General features: G+C 32.1%; 1 protein-coding gene across 1 annotated transcript in view; it reads left to right on the top strand.

Annotated features, from left to right (window-relative positions):
* Positions 1 to 4,682: 4,682 nt before the first annotated feature.
* Positions 4,683 to 6,878, top strand: part of LOC136030515 (POU domain, class 6, transcription factor 2-like) — a 103,153-nt gene continuing 100,957 nt past the window's right edge. Inside the window, exon 1 of the mRNA XM_065709543.1 lies at positions 4,683 to 4,705. The gene's annotated coding sequence lies outside the window, so the exon portion shown is untranslated. The remainder of the gene's footprint in view (positions 4,706 to 6,878) is intronic.

Genomic DNA, 6,878 nt, shown 5'->3' with positions numbered 1-6,878 from the left:
ACCCTTCTCCTCCAATAATGATAAAATGTTTGCAACAGACCTTTTCCTATCATTCTTAGCTCTGTCTTGCTAAGAATAATTTACACACCGATCAAAACTAGATGTATCTATGATGGTGTTGATAATGACTGCAGAGCACACATCATGCTTAGCTACAATTAAAAACTCATTGATTGTTGCGTGTTTCAAAGTCAAGATTTTTTGAAACTGTAAATTTATTCAAGAACGTGATTTGGATTCCCCTTCAACACTTTTTAATCAATTTGTTTTTTTTTCTAGGGCGGTTTCACCTTTATTAATTGTAGTTTTTACGTGGTTTCCAAGGTTTTCTTTCTGGTATGAAGGCAAAAAAAAAAAATCAAAAAGTTCCCATTGTTTAGAGACGGGTCATTAAGGGTGGACCCTCTTTTGTCCCTAAATGTTAGACCTTGCCTACCGAATCAGTTTTGTAACACTTGCTACACAATTCAAAACTTTTTTTTTTGCTACTTTTCTTCTTCTGAGTAGCCGCATGTGAAATTACTCAGTTTGCGTCTTGCTCAGGGTTTTCAGTTTTATTTTCTTCTTCTGTTCGCGAAAGATGTGTAAAGTTGTTAAAACCTTAACAAAATATTGAAGAGCCATCTGAGCAGGCAAGACCAATTTGACCAGATGCATGATATCAGAAAGCGCATTAAAGGAAACGTAAATGCGTTATCGACGTATTTCGCTATTTCTGTTTTTTGGTTGAGATTGAAATTATGGCTTAGAAATTCTGGAAAAAGTATATGATTAAGGCATGAGTGTGACAAAGGAAAAAACGGGGAATTTAGAGACATTATTTCTAGATGGGGCGCAAATTCTATGCATTTTCCCTTTCAGAAAGCTAGAACTCGAAATGGGTAAAAGTCAGTCTTCATTAAAAGATTTTGGCACCAAATTCTGAAATCTGAACCAGTGAAGATTTTTCCAACATTTTAAATAAGTTTTCGCAGTGGAAATTTTCTGTTCTCGGATTTCTGGTCTCCAGTTTGACAAAAAATAATATTTTTTTTTTTTTTGGTTCTCTGGCACGCATGAGAATTTGAGTAAAAGCAGAAAGTAAAGAAGATCTTAAAAAAAACTAATAAAATCTAAGGTGGTATTTTACATCACTTTTTGACTGAAATGCAGAATTCTTTCCTATTAACAATAGAAAATTGTGATCAAAGAATTAAAAAAAGAAAAAGTTACTCTGTAAACTGGGTATTTTTCCAAACGCCCAGGGTATTTATAGGGTATGTTGCCAAAATCTTTCAATGGGGACTGAACTTTACCAGTTTCGATTTCTAGCTTTCATAAAGGAAAAATGCACGCAATTTGTGCCCTGTCTGGTACCATTGTCTCTATATTCCTCGTTTTTTTTCTTCGTTGCACTCACGCCTTCATCACTGTTTACATATAGTAATAGATATTGGGGCGTGTACAGACGTTTTCAGGGAGACTTTTTCTCTAAGAAGGGGGATCAGGGGGAGGGGGTTACGTGGAAAAATCTTTCCATGGGGGAATTTATCATGAGGGAATAATATTTCCATGAAGGAGCCGCAGGATTTTCTAGCATTATTTAAAAAAAAAACAATGAGAAAATCAATAAAACAAGTTTTTTTCAGTTGGGAGTAAGGAGCAGCATTAGAACCTAAGACGAACAGAAATTATTACGTATATAAGGAGATTTGTCTTCTACATATTACCTCACTCTTTACGCTAAAGTGTTTTTAGCAATTTCGACTATTTATTCTACGGCCTTTGTGATTCAGGGATCATTTTTAAACAATTGGGACCAAGTTAAAGCTTTAGTGTAAAGAACTAGGTAATGACGAGGGGGGGGGAACCCCCCTCATATACATAATGAATATATATACAAATATAGAGTTTCGCTACGTAAGTTAATTCGTAAGCTACGTATATTTATTACTAATAAAAACGTTCGAAAAAAAATAAAAGTTCTAGTTGCCTTTTTATGTAGCCAAAAATTGGAGTGCAACAAGGCCTCCTCCCCCACCCCTTTTTTATCAAAATCGTCCGATGCAAACTATGATAAAGCCATTTAGCCCAAAAAAAAAATATTATGCAAATTTTGCTTTCATTATTTATGTGCGATGAACCAAAGTCAAAACATGCATTAACTAAACAACATTCGGAAATTAAATGTAAAAAAACAAGTTTTTTAACTGCAAGTAAGGAGCGACATTAAAACTTAAAACGAACAGAAATTATTCCGTATATGAAAGGCGTTGTCCCCTCCTCAACGCCTCGCTCTTTACACTAAAGTTTGAATTGTTATAAAAAGTGAAGTTGTGAGAAAGAGTCAAACTTTAGCGTAAAGAGCGATGCGTTGAGGAGGGGACAACCTCTTTCATATACGGAATAATTTCTGTTCGTTTTAAGTTTTAATGTCGCTCCTTACTTGCAGTTAAAAAACTTGTTTTTTTTATTTAATTGGCAGGTAAGGTCTGGCATTTAGGGACAAAAGAGGGTTCACTCTTAATGAACCAAAAGCTTTCTTGGTTTAGCGATGGTTTAGTAGAAGTGTGCCCTTTTTGATTTCCTTTGTCCCTATATGCTAGACCTTACCTACCAATTAGTTTTATCACATTTACAACACCATTTACAACTTTTTTGTTTAGCTAATTCTCTTCTTTTTGTTAGCAGCATGTGAAATTACGCAGTTTGCGTCTTGCTAAAGGGTTTCCAGCTAGTAAACATTTTACTAAAATTCTATGCGTTTTGGATTTTTTATGGTCTTCTACTATTCGCGAAAGATGCGGAAAATTGTTAAAACCTTAAGAAAATAATGAAGAAAAATAATAATTATTATTAAGAAAATAATTATTAAGAAAATAATCCCAACAGGCAAGATAGACTCTGTAGTATAATTTCTTGTCTTCATAGTTATAAGTAATCAAGTTTTGTTTATCCTTTTGTCCTCAAATTTCCTTTATGTGGAAATAAATACTAATCCCGCAAAATAAACGTTTTTAATCTTCTTCTTCATGGGGTTGGTTAAGATGAATATAAAAATAAAAAAAATCTGGGGATTAATCCCAGGTTTCTTAGAGCAACAAAAGCTAATAGTGATTAAAATTCTAGACGAAGGAAATCAACCAATTTCCAACCTTTTTTTTTTCTTCTTTTTTTGCTAAGAACGATAAGTTTCACGCATTGAGGGTAAAAACAGTATTGAGCAAAAAATCTAAGATGTCGAATTCATTTGTAATTAGAGGAAAGTATTTAAGTTTCTACTTACTCCATTTTATGTGAGGTCCAGAAAATTGAAGGATTAAAAGAGGAATTAATATGAAAACTTCAATTGAAGGAGCTCATTATGTGAACATTTTATTCAATTATATGCAGCATCAGATAATGGCACACCAGCTTCTAAAGCGTATTAAAAGTAAATAATCCTTAAGGGTGGGAGGTTGATTCGGAGAAAGGTTGCTGGAACACAAATCTTCAATCGACATAGCCATGAAGCTACTCTGAAGGCCCAAGAATTTTTATCCAGCCTTGGCCGAACCCCGTGTACAACAACCCATATTACTTTATCTTGTTTGAAAATACCTCCATTATTGCCTCAATTAAAGGTTTCTTGCAAGCTTTTAGAGAGACAGTCCAAATCAAGAAATATATATAAGAGATTAACGACGGGAGAAAATTATTTGAGCCCATTTATAATGAAATTATTACTTCAGATTTTTCTATTCTTTATTATAATATTTCACAACCTAGTGAAATGTTCGATGATACAAGATCTGGCAAGCGATCAGCCTTTAGAAAAACATCAAATAAATTTTCCTGAATTGCCATTCATCGTTTGATTTTCTTTATTCAGTTTCCCTTTTATAGTTGCCCCGAAAGGCTCTTACTTTTATATTAGTAGTAGTTTTTTTTTTATTTAAGATTCTTTTTTGTTTTTGCACTGAGGACGGTTGAGCAGAGGTCTAGGCCGAAATGTTGAATTGCATTTTCATTTTTAACTACCGGTAAATATACTTTTTTTTCTTCTTTTGATTTTATCTTCTTATTTTGTCACACTTAGCCAGTGGGTTCTTGGAAATTATTTAGTGCAAAACAATGGGGGGGGGTGTGGAGGATGAAAAAGGAAGACATAGGCAAGTGGTTTAGCACATTTATGTGAAATGAAATAAGTTGACTTGACGCTAAGGTTCAAATGACAATTTTAAAGGAAGTTTTGTTCCTGGAGAGTTTATCGTATGAGAGACGTACAGAAGCCAATCATCCCTGACTTATGGGAACGATATTATACCACAAGCTACTAGGGTGAATTGTCTTAGCGTGTCTTCTTTATTTGAAACTCCATATAATTCACATCCGTACCCTCAACTTCTGCCAGTCTTCAATGTTTTACCAAGTTATTTCTTCCTCCAGATGCTATGCCTTCTCTTTATTATACTTTTACTTTTCCTTGTCTTTTTTATTTCTGCTCTGTCTAGGGTAGTACTAATAAATCTTTTCTCTGCTCACTTCAAAGAGCCCAAAATAGGGCAGTGACGGCTACTTCTCTCTTCCCTCGGCTTTGCCCTTCCTCTTATCTTTATCATGATACTGGACTAGCTCCGCTGGAGCTATAGCTTTGCTGTGGGTAAAAATAATCTTTATTTAGCGGATTCTGCTTTTAGGTACATTTCCACCGCCTCTGCAATAGTTTTTTCACAGGCAGACTCAGGTAGGTGCTCTTCTTTTTTACGTTGGTCTTCCCGTAGATTTATTTTACCTAAACGATCATGAAGAGCAGCTCAGAGGTCTCCTCTATCATTATAATCAATTCTATTATATATTATAATCAATTCTCTATATTATATTATATATCTCTATTATATATTATATATATATATATAAATATATATATATATATATATATATATATATATATATATATATATATATATAATTTTTTATCATTTTTTTATTCTATCCTAATTTATGTGTCTCTCTTCTCTTCTTTTAATTCATTTTCAGCTATATAACGAAAAGATAAAACACCAATGCAACAGCACAACACATTAAAAAAAAAAAAAAAAAAAAAAAAAAAAAAAAAAAAAAAAAAAAAAAAAAAAAAAAAAAAAAAAAAGGAAGACAGAAGGAGAAAAGGAAGACTGTTTTCCTAAATTAGTGATTAATATAGACCAGCACTTGAGTGAGGCCTTAACCCTACTCATCCATACAATCACATAGGTCAAACAGCATAACCATATTTTGTTGCATTAAAAAATTTTGAAAATAAATCCAAATCAAACAAACATCCAAATCAAAATCCAACAATTAAAGTCTAAAAAACATGCCAAGGTCAATAGGTCAATAAATACATAAACATGAAGAAAAAAAAAAGTTTGTTAAATATCCTTCTAAATCTCCTATTTGTTAAATTTCATATCAGTTAAATGTCCTTGTCTTGTTCCATGGTTTTTTTTTATTGTATGTGTTTTATAAAAGTATTTTATTCTTGGTTTTGTTCGGTCCATTACAAGCAAAACGTCTTGGGCTTGGTAACCGTTTTACGTTGAAATAGCTTTTTTTTAGTATTAATAAATTGATTGATTGATTGGAGAGTTTTGTTCTCTAGAGTTTTTTTTTCTGTGGTTTTTTTAAGAATGACATAGAGGAAGGAACTTCCTCTATGATGGTAATGATGGTAGCTGTGTCTACTGTCTAAAGCAAATAAACTTGAATGTCCATTTGATTTTGAAATTATTGCGATACAAAAAGACCAGCGTAAAGAGCGCGGGGTGACACGTAAGATAGCCCACTAATAGTTGAAAGTTTTTCAATTGAAGTAACAATGTTGGTTATCACTTCCAAATGAAAAAAAGAATTTCTAAAATTAATCATTTTTTAAGTCTTTTGAAATAACTTTGTGTTTACTTTAAATCCAAAAGGACTTTCATAAAATAATAACACTGTTAAAACAAATTAAATTTTTGATAAAATATCTATCAGAATTCGAAGCAATCAATTTTATTTCATTCTTTTTTTTAAATTTTCTCTCAATTATGCTTAAGATTTTAATCAACAAACGAATATATAGAATTAAAGGAAATATTTTTTGTACTCACATTTCAGTAGACTACTGAAAACTATAAATAAACACTTGGGAGTGCTCAGGCTCTCTCACAAGTCTTAAATTTTCCTTAATATCTGGGCACTTTTTATTCAAATTAAGGAATAAAATTTGTTTTTCATTATTCGAGCCTATTTGTAAATGCAGATTCAGCATGTTGGGCTCGTTACATAGAATCGGAGAAATACTGAAAATGAATGAACTTGGTTTAATTTTTCTTTATTTATGTAACGAAAATATAACAGTTCAAAATAGGGATGAAACCTTTTAATCGACAGTTCAATCAGTTTTAACTAAAAAAGGAAATAACTAACTTAAAGTACACTGCTCTGTGACAAAATTCACGTTGAATGAAACAAATATAACATTTTAACTGAATATTTTGGACCCATATACAGTGTCCGTCATCAGTAGTAAAGCTAAAAGTCATCAGTAAAAACAACAAAATTTTATACCCAATAAACTAAATGCATATAGTTTATTGCTCTCATTTTTCAAACAGTTCGTGGAAACAAACTTTAGTAAGGAGCGACCCGGCTCAATAGTAGCCAAAACTCTAAAAAATTAAATTTTTATATCAATAGCTACATCAAAAGAATCGCATTTTAATGCTGATTTTAAATATATAAGTTTCATATACATCATAGTTTATATATACATCAAGTTTAGTCTTATTCTTCAAAATAGGGGGAAACATCCCATAAAAGTCGTAGAATCTTAACGAAAATTACACCATCAGTTTCAGCGTATCAGAGAACCCTACTGTAGAAGTTTCAAGCTC

This window comes from Artemia franciscana, chromosome 8, assembly GCF_032884065.1.
Source record: "Artemia franciscana chromosome 8, ASM3288406v1, whole genome shotgun sequence".
NCBI classification, from domain to species: Eukaryota; Metazoa; Arthropoda; class Branchiopoda; order Anostraca; family Artemiidae; genus Artemia; species Artemia franciscana.
Note: the sequence above shows the minus strand (reverse complement) of the source record. Positions and strands in the feature narration are given on the sequence as shown.